We start from the raw sequence: 15252 nt of genomic DNA, 5'->3' as shown, positions 1-15252 counted from the left end.
TTCACATTATCAAGCATGAACTTATCTCTCAGCAGCAATGTCTGGAACCGGTTAATACCCTACAATTGTAGATGATAGGGCTACAATATTTTGCTTCTTACCAGTGGATACGGCAAGATTAGCAACTAAAGACTGGATTATAAGCGCAAAGATCAATCAAATGAGAATTACCCATAAAAGCTGGCGCAATGGAGCAAAATATAATGTTATCGTAACTTTAATAATATTTCAACAATTAAAAGAAAAACTTTGTTTAATCTTATAGTATATTACCTCATATTTGTGTTTAGCTCTAGCTTGTAAATCAGTTTCCACTGTAATCAAGAAAGCTTCACTAAATCAAAAAGAAAATTGGGCTGAAGGCTCACCAATTTCCCAGTCAACTAATTAAATTATGATAGACAGGGCAACCTTTTTTTAATAAAGGAATCATGTTTGGCCAATTTCACGTCTCATGTAACTTGAAAACAGGCATTACCACGTCGCCGGCCTCTTTACCGACATTAAGGAGGTTTTGGGTCATTTTACATGCTTTCATACAAAGTAAAAAGTCGCTGTGAAGATTGATTTTACAGTATGAAAAACTGTTAAGTGCTAACTTTACTTTACAGTGGGAGTTTGGACTGCGAATTCTACTTTACTATAGAATTTCAGACTACAAACCCAAGCTTACAGTGTCAAAACTTGATCCTGGCGTGGCCAAAAGTGATTGCGCTTTAGAATCATCTAATCAAGCGACCGAGCTAGAAAGGGTGAAATGCAGATTTTGTATTTGCAAAGACAATTTACAATGTGATAAGAAACCTAAAGGAAGGGGTAATGGTTTAGGTATCTATTACATGTGGCAATATGCCGGCACTATCGAAAAGCAAGCATTGGAAATCAAATCGGTATCCAAAATATAAAACAAGGGAACCGGGGCGCCATCTACCAAAAGCATGACTGAAACCGAGCCAAACATAGGCCTATATCCTAGAATAAGATACTAGGTTTTCAGTGATCAAACAATAGAAAAATCATTACCGGGGCAATAGGAAGTTCCTTTTTCCGACCAAAGAATGAGCACATTGTAAAAAAATGTTGTTTTCTTGAAGGCAAATGGACGAATCCGATACAGCAATAGATAAATCTTCAATAGAATTCCCGCTCTCAAAGACAAGACCTCTGACAGGATAATTTAGCAGTTCAGAAATTTTCACCCCGCCACCATTTATGGTTATTTTTCGGGTAGGAGCCTTCTCAATAGGGAAGGGAACCGACAAGTAATAAGCCTGTTGTCATTGACTAGGTTAGTTTTCCCACTACAAACTGATTACAATTTTTTTTACAAATTGACCGGAGCAAGAAATACAAACTTGGAAATGGAGGTGATTGATTGTTGCAAATGCGCCCAAGCTGTTGTAACCCGATCAGAAGTATGGGTTTCCTGCTTCTGCAGCCATGTTCAGAGCAAGTAAGAAGCTCTGACGGTCAATCCTTTGAGAAAAGCGCTCGAGAATTTTTGGGATCAGAAGTACATGTCCATATTCAATGGGACTCACCTGAGAAATTAAGTAAAACATGACCAAACACTTGTCGCAATCTCACATAAAGCTTAATAAGAATCCTCCAAGATAATCACAAGACATTACCAAAATGTAATATACATATCCAAAGAGTTCATTAGAAAGGGAAAGATGCATTGCAGGCTTTTATATATAACATTTCAAGAACCTCAGAGAAGAGGTCACTCCTTACCGTAGTTTGTAGTTCTTCAGAAAGCAAAATTTCTAGTTACCTGCTTCTACAACTTGGGTTTATTTTTACTTTTATTTCTGTCATTTTTTATTGAGTTCTTATTTAAGAACTCCACCCATACCTTGCATGAGCGAGTAACCGTTTAACTTATTAACGATAAATATAAAGTAAACTTCACTTATTTACTGTAAAGAAGCTTACATTAATAGCAACAACATTTGGGGAATCTTCAGTATCAATTAGAGCACTTGGGAAGAACTGAGTTTCATCAGTGTCACTCTCTTCAAACTGGAAGAGCACCTCCTCTTGACCAAACCGTAAAATTGAACTTGTTCTCGTCAAATGGTTGGAGGACCTTATCAACTGAAACTTCGGTAGGCCTCTTCTTAAGGTGATGACCTTCGTTCAACTGGGCAATGAAACCATATTCCCCGGGAATCACTGCCGCGAGAATGCAAAGCAGTTTTAGAACAATGGCATGGTCCACATTTTTATCTCTAGACACCCCGAGGTCATTTCTCATCCCGACAAAAAATGCCCATGAAGGATCTACGACAAAAACAAAAACGGGAAGGAATCTGATCAAACCTTAGTCTCACAAGCAGTGACATCGTAGCGGAAGAGTCCTCTCTATACACGATCTTCCCACTGCAATCAAGTACTACATGTTAGATGGATTATAGTTAAAAGTTTATCTTGAATATTAATAGTGCAAATTTTATCAAGCCCCTTTACCTCTCTCAGAAGAAGTGAATCGAGAAAGGCAACGGAGACTCTTTCATCTCGGCCAATCAGCAGATTCCTTTTCGTTCATTACGTTTCTTCATTCTCTTAAATGTATACAAAGGGAGTTTTGCCCCTGTTCAAGAGAAACATATATCAAAATGAGAAATACCCAAATTCCAAAAATCAAGAAAGCTAAAGTAGAGCAAAACAACAACACTTACGCATCAAAGATACTAGAATTACGTATCTATCGCGCCAAACTCACGTATATAACAGGTAAGTGAAAATACCCAAAGATCAAATAAGCTAAGGTTTACTGAATATAGTAAATTCACGACTACCAAAACATGAAAGATTCGTAAGGCATGTCAAATAGAGCAAGTTGACTAACACCCAACTATCACACATGCTAATAATAAGTTTACGTGATAAATGTTAAAAGTCACTATTACAAAAACATGAAAGGATTCTCAAGGATGTCAACTATAGCAAATTGACTAATACCAAAAAAAAAAAAAAAAAGAATAATTATGCCAAAATCAGTGAATCGACTAATACCTAAACATCAAAGATGCTACAAGTAGATATTCTAAAGTGTCGAAACAAACAAACATATATCATGCCACAATCAATAATTGACTAGTACCTAAAAATGAAATATGGCAAATTTAAGAATAATACCTTGAACACAACAATTGAGGAAACAATTATGTCCACAGCCGGTAATAGGAGCTTCCTCTGTATCTTTCTGGTAATTAGAAACAACAGTAGGAACTCTCTTGATACTCAACATCTTCTTTGATGATGGTTTTGATGAAAAGGGGATCTAAACTAAGCTAGTAAAGAAAAGAATAGACGACCACCACCGGCAAGAAAGAGGAGATCAGAAGGTGAGCCGCCTTCAGAAGGCAAAGCACCACGTCCACTGTGGGGAGAAGGACTAGTTAAATACATACAACCTTTGCGTCATACACTACGGACATGAATTATAACAACATAAACTAAAACTTTGGTTATTGCCGTGATTTCTACAACTCTCCTAACACTGGGTTTCACCCCCTTCAATTCTACTTGTTCAAACTTTAAACTAAAAACAGCCCCAGCACTTTACAATTTGGAGATGATGATGATGATATTTGAGGATAAGGAGGAAGGTAGCACACTAGCAAAATCAAATATTAACTTCATGAGTTTTTATCTGATTATGCTATTAGTGTATTGAGCTTTACAGAGGGAGGGCCACCTATGTCTAGTCTTTTTAGTGCCTGTTTCACAACTCTTGCTTTCAAATACAAGTGGTTTATGGGTCTGTGGGATGATATGAACAATGACCAAGATGCTTGGGTTACTAGGTACATATTATTAATTGATTCTTATTAAAATTTAACTATCAAGACAAAAAAAATAAAGTTGGGCAAACAAAGAAAGTCAATATGTTGCAATAACTGACAAAAAAAAAGAAAAGAAAAGACATACTTGTTTTCCATTGATAACATGAGTTTCCTCAATGACAATATCATTAGTGATGGGATGAAACAGTTAAGCGGAAAACACAAAGTCAGAAGTCGATTATTACATGCAAGATCGAACTGTCCCTTTACCAGAGTTGGTTTTAGACTAAACGTCTAAACTTAGAGGCGAGATACTAGCTCCTTTCCTCTACGGTAAATATTCTTACCATGTAACTTTTTTAGGGTGGCAGTACTGTTGGTGGTTTTAGTTGAAAAAACAAAAGGTACTTAAAACATATTTTTTTTCTAGACTAATGAATTGGTCCAAATGAAGGTATTTTATAACAAACTTACCAAACAAAGAAAAACGTTGCAAGATAATAGACAGTATTAAGAAGCCCATACGACAAGATTCCCGAAATTCCATATTTCCTCAACCTCTCCAACAACCTGCGAAATTCCAAACAAGTATGTGGTCCATTGAAAACAAGATATTTAGGCATACAATAAAAAGGAGTACACTTAAATCAAGTGAAGACAAAGGGTTCATAGGCCACAAGGTTGAGAAAAGACACACAACTCTACGTGAAACATGGATTATATTTGTCATATGAGCAAAAGGAATGGTATGATAATACTTGATAAGTAAACTGAGTTGTAAATTCTAACATTTAAAATAGTACACACAAATGACAGTTTTTGAACTTATATAATAGTAAGATTGACCATGATTAAGTTACACACAAAAATCAGTGGTTTTTTTATTCAGAAAAGTAACACAGTGGGCCTAGAGTAAGTACTTGTTGGACGAAATGTCTTTAGATTGCCAGCATCCATCACTTACTTCTGAGCCTAGAAAAAGTCACATGTGAGAGAAACACCAAGGATAGAATGAAATCTACGTATACTAGGTATATTAGAGGCTTACTTACCATCATGGTGCGGAAAGTCCACGAAAGTTGGAAATATCATGAGCCCGACCTTGAAAAACAAAAAAAAAAAAGGAGCAACAAATGTGATGGGAAAAGATGAAAATGTAACATTTAAAAAGAAGAAAAAAGAAATGGATACACATACAAGTTGCTAAAAGACAAACTAAATTATATATATGATACATACCTAAAGACAAACTAAATTATAATGCTACTTAATACCTAAGACTCCATGATTAGTTGTTGATGCTTCCCAATTTGGTCTCTTCTTGTCCAGCTATCAAGCAATACTTAATAACACTACTCATATATGGCATTCGTCTATTCGGTTCTTATGTAGCTGAAAAGTTTGGATTCACCCATGAACCACAACCGCATTGCATATACCTTGATTAAAGGAACCTAGCCTTGCCTTGCACCCCAAGCACTGAAACTTCTCTTCCACTGTACCTTCTTCCACTGCAGCACAGAACAACAAAGGTTAACAATTTACAAATTATGTTAACAAGTATAAAAATATAAATAGGCTGGGTTAAAATATAACCTGCTTGCATCCACTTCATGGGCTCAACAAATATAGAGGAGCACTCAGGTGGTTCCTTCTCCGTGTCCCACAAATCACTTCTCTTCTTCCATTTAAAACATCTCTCCCCCGCTCCCCGCTTGTGGTCAACCACATTCTCCTGAGATGCAGCAAATCTCAGGCACTTCTTACAACGGTATATTAATTGCGTTTGCAAGTCTGTTCCCACATCAGACTTTTTTTTTCTTTTCCATTATGGTATCAGTATCAGATATATCCTTATATCCTGTCACAAATTAATAACAAATAAAAACAGCTCATCTTAAGAGCTTCAACTTGAGATCCAATCTTCGAAATCTCCTCTTGAATCAAACAAATCCTACCCTGAAAAAATCAACAAACTAATGAGTAACAAAAAAAGAAACCCTAACATTCCGTACAAAAATTGAAAAAACAAATTTGGGGAAATAAAACCTGTTGAGCTAGAATAGAAGAATCATTTAGCGACAATTGATTATTAAAATCAATTGAACAAGAAGAAGAAGAAGAAGAAGAAGAAAGAGATGAAGTTACGATTTAAATTACCTCGAGATTTCTCAGTAGCGAAATCACGAATTAGGTTTTCTGGTGGTGGGCGATAACCTAAAAATCAAAATCCGAAATCAAAGCTTTGAACTTTATTTGGTTTTTTCTGTAATCGGGGGATTGAGAGAAGAGAAGGGAGATGAAGAAAGAGGGATTTTTCTTTTATGTTTTATGTTATTTATGTTTAGACGAAATAACGAGCGGGATTTTATTTCATTTCCCTCTTTCGCCCAAAATTTCAAGTTTCTAACACTTACCCTACAGTTTCCCATACTTTGAAAGTGTTAGCAATTAATTCTTGAAATTCCTCCGAATTAAACCAACACTTATCAACATTCGCAACGCTTATATAGCGTAGGCAACTTACCAATGCTAAAAAAGTGTTACAAAGCAAAAAAGGTGTGTGTTGCAAATAGCCTGTTATGGTGTAGTGCATGATAATTTAAATATTGCCCAAAAAGTATAAAAGCAAAGCTTTTAAATTAATTTATCACTAAAAATGTAAGAGTGAGGGACTTAAAGTAAGAGTGAGGACATAAAGTACATATAAAATAACAAAAATGCAACCGAATTTTTATTTTTTTTAGCCGAATTTTTGAATTTTTGAAAAATTCGGCAAAATCTGTATTATTCGTTTCAAGGCAAAAAATCACAAATTATTGTGAATCTTTCAAATATTCAGAAGTATTATATGTTTTGTCATTCAAAAATTCGATTTGTGAATAATTCGGCGAATTGCTAACAAGGCACCGAATAAAACTTGCACATTTACAAAATGTTTTTACAACGAAAGTGGCATCGCGAATGATTGAGTTAACTTTAACAACAACAATGGCGCGGTAAATGATCAAACCCTTTACAAAAATTGCATTTTATATTTTTTGAAAAAAACAATTATAACTATTTGCCACGCAAGAGGTGTCAAATAAATAAATTTATGTACAGTTAAGCTAATAGCACGACAAACTTTTAGCAGCCCCATATGGCATTGCAATAGATGACATTTAACAATAATTTGTTGGCGTTGCAAAAGACCCCTTTTGTTGTAGTGTTAGTTGATTAAGTCGAGTTAAGGTGTATTCAATTCCCTCTAATTCTTTATCTAGATTAAAACCTTAGTAATCCGTAGCATTTCGTAGTGAATCATTATAGTTAGTATCTTGTTATTTGAAATTGCATCGTAGTATAAATTCCCTTCGTAAATCTCTCATTGACTTTGGATAGACCACCAATTTTAGAAAACATTGAATGCTAAAGAACTAGGAGTGGAACGAATCTTTTACTCCACTATATTTCAATAGATTTGAGAGTAGAAATCTTTGATAAGCAATCTAGCATCGTAATAAGTTTAGTTTTACTTGCGTTTTGAGTTTCATCGCTTTATTTCGTAGGTAAAACTATTCAATTTTACGTTTATCATTGCCCACACAACGTCTATTCCAAGGATAGGAATACAACAGAAGATCAAGAGGTTGTTGATTCAAAGAGCTTGGATTCTCAGAGATATCATAGCTGTTCAAAGGTATGATCCTAACCAAAATCGTGAACACCTTTTTTTCGTTGCCCATGGGTTCTCATGGTTTGTAGTCGATGACATGCAACCATAACGGTTACTACAATTTGTATTGGAGCATATAGATATGTTGGTAGATGTAGAACTGCTCTAACTTGGTTTTGTAGGCATCTAGACCAACTGTTATGGTCAGAATAATTTTTGGAAAGAAATGGATCCACTTTGTTTTTAAGAGAGCACGACTGCCCTCTGAGTAAAACAACATTCTTTCAATTTTTTCCAGTATTTGTTTAATGGTGGATGTAATTTAAATCACGGGTTGTATCGTGTTATTTTTATTCCATGATGTTATTTACTGTAAACTCCAAAATGTAGAGGATGGATTGGTCGAGATCCGATGCTGTTTTATTTTGGTGGAGCACGGGTCATACTTAAGCATCTGGAAGTCATCAAAGGCATCAGCGCGCCATGCACCTTGTACAAGCATAAAAAGAGCGCAGGTCGCGCCCTTAACGCCAGAAAGAGAGAAATGTCTTTTTCTCTATGAGGTGAAATCTGTTTGCTGTTTGGGGGTATATGAAGTGATTTCGTGAGGTTTCCAGTGAAAGAAACAGGCCACAATTTCTAAAAAAAATAAAAAAAATCGACAACGGACCATTCGAAGGCAACTAAAAGAGTTCGGCGAACAGGATGGAGCAATGAATATGGCCATAACAGTTGGGAATTTAAGTTTCCATTTTATTGTTTATATTTGCTCATTCTATATGCATGTTTTTATTTGTGGATGTTTGCGCTAAAAACTAAGCCCACATGAATAATAGATAACATAGACATAGGCCTAACCAGTAAATAGAAAGATCCTCAGTTCTAAATAACTAAGTGGGAGCATGAATTTTGTTTCGTATAAATCCCACGGTCTCCATTATTGGTTTGTTGGTAATGTAATTATACTTGCGCTTCGGTTTTAGTGCCTTCCTCTATATCGGATGAGTCTAATTACGAATCACCAGAACAAACTTCTAAAGGACAACTATATGAAATTATTAATGAATGGATTCACTTCTCCATCTGAAGGGATTCATTACAAAATAATGGACTTAGTGTTGAGTAATGGTATACACTTAGAAGCAAGTAATGGTATCCTCCCCATCAGAGTTACTGCTGTTATTTGTAGGACCAAAGAAAGGCCAGCATATTAGTTTTACTTGTCTAGATGGCATGTGTCCACTCTAACAAGTGGTGTGCTGTTAAGTTGACGAGAAGTAGAACTAATAGGAAAAACCTCTCTACACGAATGTAAATATGGTAAACGTCCACACTATCGTGGCTTACTACTTCTCGGTATGTAGGGGGCTGACGGGTTAATTAATTGATTTTTAAGTTAACTCCAAAAGTATTTCCATGAATATATAATGGTAAACATCCACACTATCGTGGCTTACTACTTCTCGGTGTGTAGGGTGCTGACGGATTGATTAATTAATTAATTTTTGTTATTAACTCAAAAAGTTTTTGCCCTACATAATTGTTAATTTTATGTGATTCTCAGATTTTCAAAATGGTTACTTTCAACCCACTAGCAACTATTCTTAAGGAAAACAAACTTATTGTCCCTTATATCATAGACTGGAAGGGAGATGATCCTCTTCTCAAACCCGAGATTAATAGAGGTATGTCTCATGCACTAGTTGTTGAAACATGTTTAGCGGTGTTATCTACCAATACCTGGTGTGTAAATACAGGAGCCACTGACCATGTCTGCATTTTGATGCAAGGGTTTTAGGAAACCAGAAAACTTAGTGCTGGAGAGATTACCATATCTTTGGGGGATGCTACGAAAGTAGTAGTTGTTGCAGTGAGAGATGTTTGTTTATCTTTTGGTAGAAATAAGACTATGGTGTTAAATAATTGTCTTTATGTGCCTAATTTTAGAAAGAATTTAATTTCAGTTTCTATGGTAATTAAGGAAGGATATTCTATTTCTTTTATTGACAAGGTTGTCATTAAGAAAAGTAAACATTTTATCTGTTCTGGTGCATTAGAAGGCAATTTATACATCATTAATCCTATTCCACCCACAGTGCATCAAATGGAAATTAATAACACATCTTCTAATTCAAATAAGAGGAAGGAACCTTCTCAAATGAACCAAACACATCTCTGGCATCTACGGTTAGGTCATATCAACTTGAGGAAGATTCAAAGATTGGTAGCCAATGGAACTTTGGGTTCATTGAAAGTGGAAACTTTTCCTATCTGTGAATTCTGCTTGGAAGGTAAGATGATGAAAAGGCCTTTCACAGACAAGGGGTATAGAGCCAAAGATGTGTTGGAACTGGTTCATTATGATTTATGTGGACCTATGACTGTCCAAGCTAGAGGTGGTTTTGAATACTTTGTCACTTTCATTGATGATTATTCAAGATATGGGTACATTTATTTGATGCGTTGTAAGTCTGAATGTTTTTAAAAATTCAAAATGTATAAGGCTAAGATGGAGAAACGTCATGGAAAATGTATCAAGTTACTACGATCAGATTGTGGTGGTGAATACCTCTTAGGAGAGTTTAGGGATTATTTATCAGAGGTTGGGATTACATCCCAAATGTCTGCACCTAGAACTCCCCAACAGAATGGTGTAGTAGAGAGGAGAAATAGGACTCTTATGGAAATGGTTAGATTGATGATGAGTTATTCGGATTTACCAATTTTGTTTTGGGGATATGCCTTGGAAACGGCAGCTTACATTCTGAACCTGGTACCTTCTAAATCAGTACCTAAGGCACCAACAAAATTGTGGACTGGGCGTGAGCCTAGTATGAAACATATTTGTATTTGGGGTACCCCAGCACATGTGTTGGGAGATGCTGATAAGTTGGGATCCTAGGGGAATGAAGGGTGGTTTATTTTATAGTCCTAAGGATCAGAAGATCATTATTAGCATCAATGCTCGATTCTTAGAAGAAGACTATGTGATGAACCACAAGCCCTCAAGTAGTATTATTCTAGAAGAATTAAGAGGAGAGACACCAACTACTTCAGTACCAATAGTATAAGAACATGAACCACAACGTGTCACTAATGGCGTACAAGAACAAGAGGTGTTTCGTCGTAGTGTGAGGGTTGTTATACAACTTGATAGGTGGATTGGTTTGGGAATGTCTTCTGACATAACCACTAATAACAAAGTTCCTGATCCCTAGACCTACAATGAAGCACTCCAAGATAAAGATGTAGAATCTTGGCAAAAGGCAATATTTTCTGAGATAGAATCTATGGATTCTAATCAGGTCTGGGAGCTTGTAGAGCCACCCAATGGTGTAAAAACCATTGGGTGCAAGTGGGTCTATAAAAGAAAAGAGTGGCAGACAGTAAGGTTGAAACCTTTAAAGCAAGGCTGGTGGCAAAGGGATTTACTCAGAGAGAGGGTATCGATTATGAGGAGACCTTTTCACCAGTAGCCATGCTTAAGTCTATCTGGATTCTTTTATCTATCACAGCTTATTTCGATTATGAAATTTGGCAAATCGATGTCAAGATAGCTTTTCTTAATGGAAGTCTTGAGGAAACCATCTATATAAAGGAACCATAAGGATTCATTGAAAAAGGTCAAAAACATCTTGTTTGTAAGCTTAAACGATCCATTTATGGACTTAAACAAGCTTCTAGATCTTGGAACATTCATTTTGATGAGGTAATCCAATCTTATGGATTCGATCAAAGCCCAGACGAATCTTGTGTGTACAAGAAATTTGATGGAAACGTAGTGGTATTTCTTGTGCTTTGTGTATATGACATCTTACTCATTGAAAATAATGTGGAAGTGTTTTCAGACATAAGAGTATGGTTATCAAAGCAATTTGATATGAATGACTTGGGAGAAGCGGGTCACGTCCTTGGGATCAAAATTATAAGAGATCGCAAGAAAAGGATGTTGTGCTTATCTCAGGCTACCTATATTGATACTGTGTTGATTCATTTTAACATGCAAAACTTCAAGAAAGGTTTCTTGCCTTTCAGGCATGGAGTTCCTCTATCAAAGGATATGTGTCCCAAGACACCCAAAGAGATAGAGGGCATGACAACGGTTCCTTATGCTTCGGCTGTAGGAAGCTTAATGTACGCCATGCTATGCACGAGGCCAGATCTGCTTTGCTGTTGGCATGGTTAGCAGATATCAGAAGAACCCAGAACAAGGGCACTGGACTGCGGTAAAATATATTTTGAAGTACCTGAAAAGGACTAAGGATTATATGTTAGTATACCATACAGATAGTTTGGTTCCCTTAGGGTATACAGATTTTGATTTTCAATCAAATATGGACAAGAGTAAGTCTACCTAAGGTTGAGTGTTTACCTGGGGAGGTGGAGCCATAGTATGGAGGAGTGTCAAGCAGAAATGCGTGTCTGACTCCACCATGGAAGCTGAATATGTGGCAGCCACTGAGGCCTCCTGAACTTCTTGTTAGACTTGACAGTGGTACCTGATTTACCTATGAGTATCACACTTTATTATGATAACACTGGTGCGGTATCTAACTCGAAGGAACCACGAGCCCATAAAGCAAGTAAACACATTGAGTGCAAGTACCACCTGATACGATCAATCATAAAAAGAGGAGATGCTACTGTTACCAAGATAGCATCAGAAGACAACCTGGCTGACCCCTTTACAAAGAGCTTACCGGATAAAGTCTTTTGACAGGCATGTTGAGGGAATGGGAATCAGATGCTTGGCAGCATAGCTTTAAGTATAAGTGGGAGATTTATTAGTAGTATACTAAAAAACAATGCTTTGAGTATAAGTGGGACATTGATAAGGTTATATACTAAAAGCACTACTTTTGTATTAACTCTAATTCTTTACTTTTTGAATGAGAATCATATGGACAAATGTTATGCATATTATATATGTTATTAGTTATATGCATGCGTCTAATACTTTATGTTGTAGATGATATGGTGTGTGGTGACACACAGAAGATCATATCATCAGTACCTTATAAACTATAGGTAAACGTTCACAACCTAGATGGATTTGGATAAACCATTGGTATGGTTGTAGTATAATATGGTATTAGTCTATCTTGACTACAGGATTACACTAGTACACTTTGTGTGTATTGAACAGGACCAAGTGAGGTTGTTTCTCTTTATATTGACTATATAAGAGAACAAACACCTCTGTTATTATAGATGCATGTCCTCTTAATCCGGATATAATAACGGGCACTTACGTGCATTGTACATTGCTTTAAATCATCAATGAGTGAGATTCATTTGTGAATCAACAAACTCGATGGATTGGGTAATGATGTTATATGTAAGGTGTGCTGTTGATTATAGAAGGAATCTGTGACCCGCAAGAAGTCGGGTTGATGATGTCCCCTTGAGGAGCTCATAAGGATTGTCATGTAAACCTTGTAGGTGGATTTAATCCGACATGACAATGAGGTTGAGTGGTATTACTCAAGGACATAAGAAGTTGATTAATGTAATTGTCAGTAACTTGACTTAATCAACGGGCATTCGATATCTTAACACGGGGAGATCAACGAGCATATAATATGGAGCCCATAACCGTAATACATGTAATTTGTGATTAGGGTGGTAGTACAACAATGGCCTTTAGTGGAATAAGTCATTTGTTGACGGACTTGGGCTGTGTGTTCTGGGCGAACATGGGAAGCCCAAGCCCGTCAGGAGACCTAACCCTAATTTCTCCTCATGGTCCTTGTTGTAGCCTATATAAAGAAACCCTTTTCTTTCTTGGCTGAAATCAATTTTTTTGGTGATTGCTCAAGAGAGGCAAAGAGAGAAAGAAAGGGCTGGTAGATCGTTACCCACTCAACGTCCATTCCAAAGATAGGAATACAACAGAAGATCAAGAGGTTGTTGATTCAAAGAGCTTAGATTCTCAGAGATATCACAGCTATTCAAAAGTATGATCCTAACAAAAATTGTGAACACCTTTATTCTGCTGCGCATGGGTTCTCACGGTTTGTAGTCGATGACATGCAACCATAACGGTTCCTACAATATGGTGTAGCTAGAATTAGCTACTGTTGTTTGGTGCAACCTCAAAGGTTAAAGGCATTGAGATTGCTATTTTGATAGGCTGTTTAACACCATATAGAATTGCTGCTGTGAGCCTGCTCTCGGCTGTTTCTATTTTGGTTTTAGCAACCCTTTTCTTATCCATCTATTTCCTTATCAATTTGGGAACCTTGGGGACCTTTGTTTAAGAAACTAATGCTCTATAAATACATGGCACGCCATATACTTCACACTGCACCTCGAATTTTCATACCATAGGTCTTGCTCCAAAGCCGGCGCCCGCATACGATTTCGAATTTTTTTTTCGAAGAGAGCGTGCCGCCCCCTCGACATAAGCCCATTCGAAAGCGCCGCGCTCGTACTTCAACATACCTCCAGTTCTTTTTTCTGGGGTTTTCTGTAGTCACTTCTAGGAGTTCAGTAATGTGTTTGTTTGCTATGAAATCTCCTTAAATCATACTGGAGCAGTCCTTTGAAGAATTGCTCGAGAGTGACACCTATGGGTGCTGGTTCCGCAACTTGATTGTGTAGTCAAGATGGCAGCCTCTAATGGTAAGCGTTGATGAATCTTATTCTCCTGCACTTACTTCTTATTTCTATGATAATTATAAGTTCTTTTATCGACCAGATGGGGAACAAGTGTTCCCTGTCGTCAATGATGATAAAACAATGGATTTAAGCAAGTTCTTATTAGCCTTTGTTATTTGACTTTCTATGCCTGCTGCCCAAAACTCATGGGGCTATATGGCTGATAATATGTATATTTACAACTATGAGTATTTGCATGAGACCTATGGGACGGGAATTTTTCGTGTAGAGGACCAAAGATAATATAACGTAACCCTTGGTAGCCTGTCCCTTAACATAGGCAATATTATGTTCTTTATCATGATGAATATCTTAGGGGAATGACGTTTTTCTTCTGCGAATAACGCCACTTGTGACGTCTTCCCTACTCTAGCTGAGGGATGTATGCTGTATGAACTTCCCCAGACCTTAGTGTCTAGTTTAGCACGAGCCCATAGTATAAAGCATAAGTACCTTCTTATGCCTGTCTTGATTTGCCGCATAATGCTATGTTTCTTTCCTGAGTTCTGTACCCGTTTCATGCTATGATTTGGTCGGGGTGGTGGCTACAACCTAATTAGGTTGCCCCTTACACCCCATCCGACCAAGTGGCGCTTAACAGGTTAGAAAAGGTAGATGATAAATGGCATGAGGCTTGGCAGATTTCATGGCTTGGCAGGACGCAAAGGAACCTCACTTCCTTATAGAAGGGGAGGACAACGCTTAGTGCTGGATATGAGGTAAGTTTTACTTTTTGTTAGTGTTTGCTTATATCCCAAGCAATTTAATTTTTGTTATTCCCATAACAGGTGGTACTCATATAGAGTTGTGTCTGTTTTTCTTTACCTATATTAGTATGTTCTGAATTTGTTTTGTAGGTGTTCTAAAATTTTCACGCGTTTCTATCCTTCTTATTTCTATACTTTGAGGAAAAGGCATGTTTTTGTTTAGGGTGGCATAGAAACACGCGTAATTTAAGGCACCTATTAGGATATATATGTATAATATGCACTCTGCTTTCTAGTAAAAAAATAAAAAAATAATAAAAAGTATTTATACTATGCACTTAGGAATATTGGTATTGCTTCTTTTTTTGTGATGATAGTAGTCTAGAAGTTTATCTTTAGCTCTTAAATTAGAATAGTTTTTAGAAACTTAGGT

At 36.7% G+C, this 15252-nt stretch overlaps 1 pseudogene across 1 annotated transcript; it reads right to left on the bottom strand.

Annotated features, from left to right (window-relative positions):
- Window positions 1-1019: 1019 nt before the first annotated feature.
- On the bottom strand, window positions 1020-3871 carry LOC147474837 (GDP-L-galactose phosphorylase 1-like; annotated as a pseudogene). The gene is made up of 6 exons (XR_015209672.1): window positions 3145-3871; window positions 2473-2596; window positions 2327-2385; window positions 1939-2180; window positions 1356-1541; window positions 1020-1271 (listed from the first exon to the last, which is right to left on the bottom strand). The product of XR_015209672.1 is annotated as a GDP-L-galactose phosphorylase 1-like (transcript).
- Between the last annotated feature and the right edge of the window lie 11381 nt (window positions 3872-15252).

The sequence above is a fragment of the Coptis chinensis genome, chromosome 9, assembly GCF_015680905.1.
Source record: "Coptis chinensis isolate HL-2020 chromosome 9, ASM1568090v1, whole genome shotgun sequence".
NCBI classification, from domain to species: Eukaryota; Viridiplantae; Streptophyta; class Magnoliopsida; order Ranunculales; family Ranunculaceae; genus Coptis; species Coptis chinensis.
This window is presented reverse-complemented; position numbering and strand designations above follow the sequence as displayed.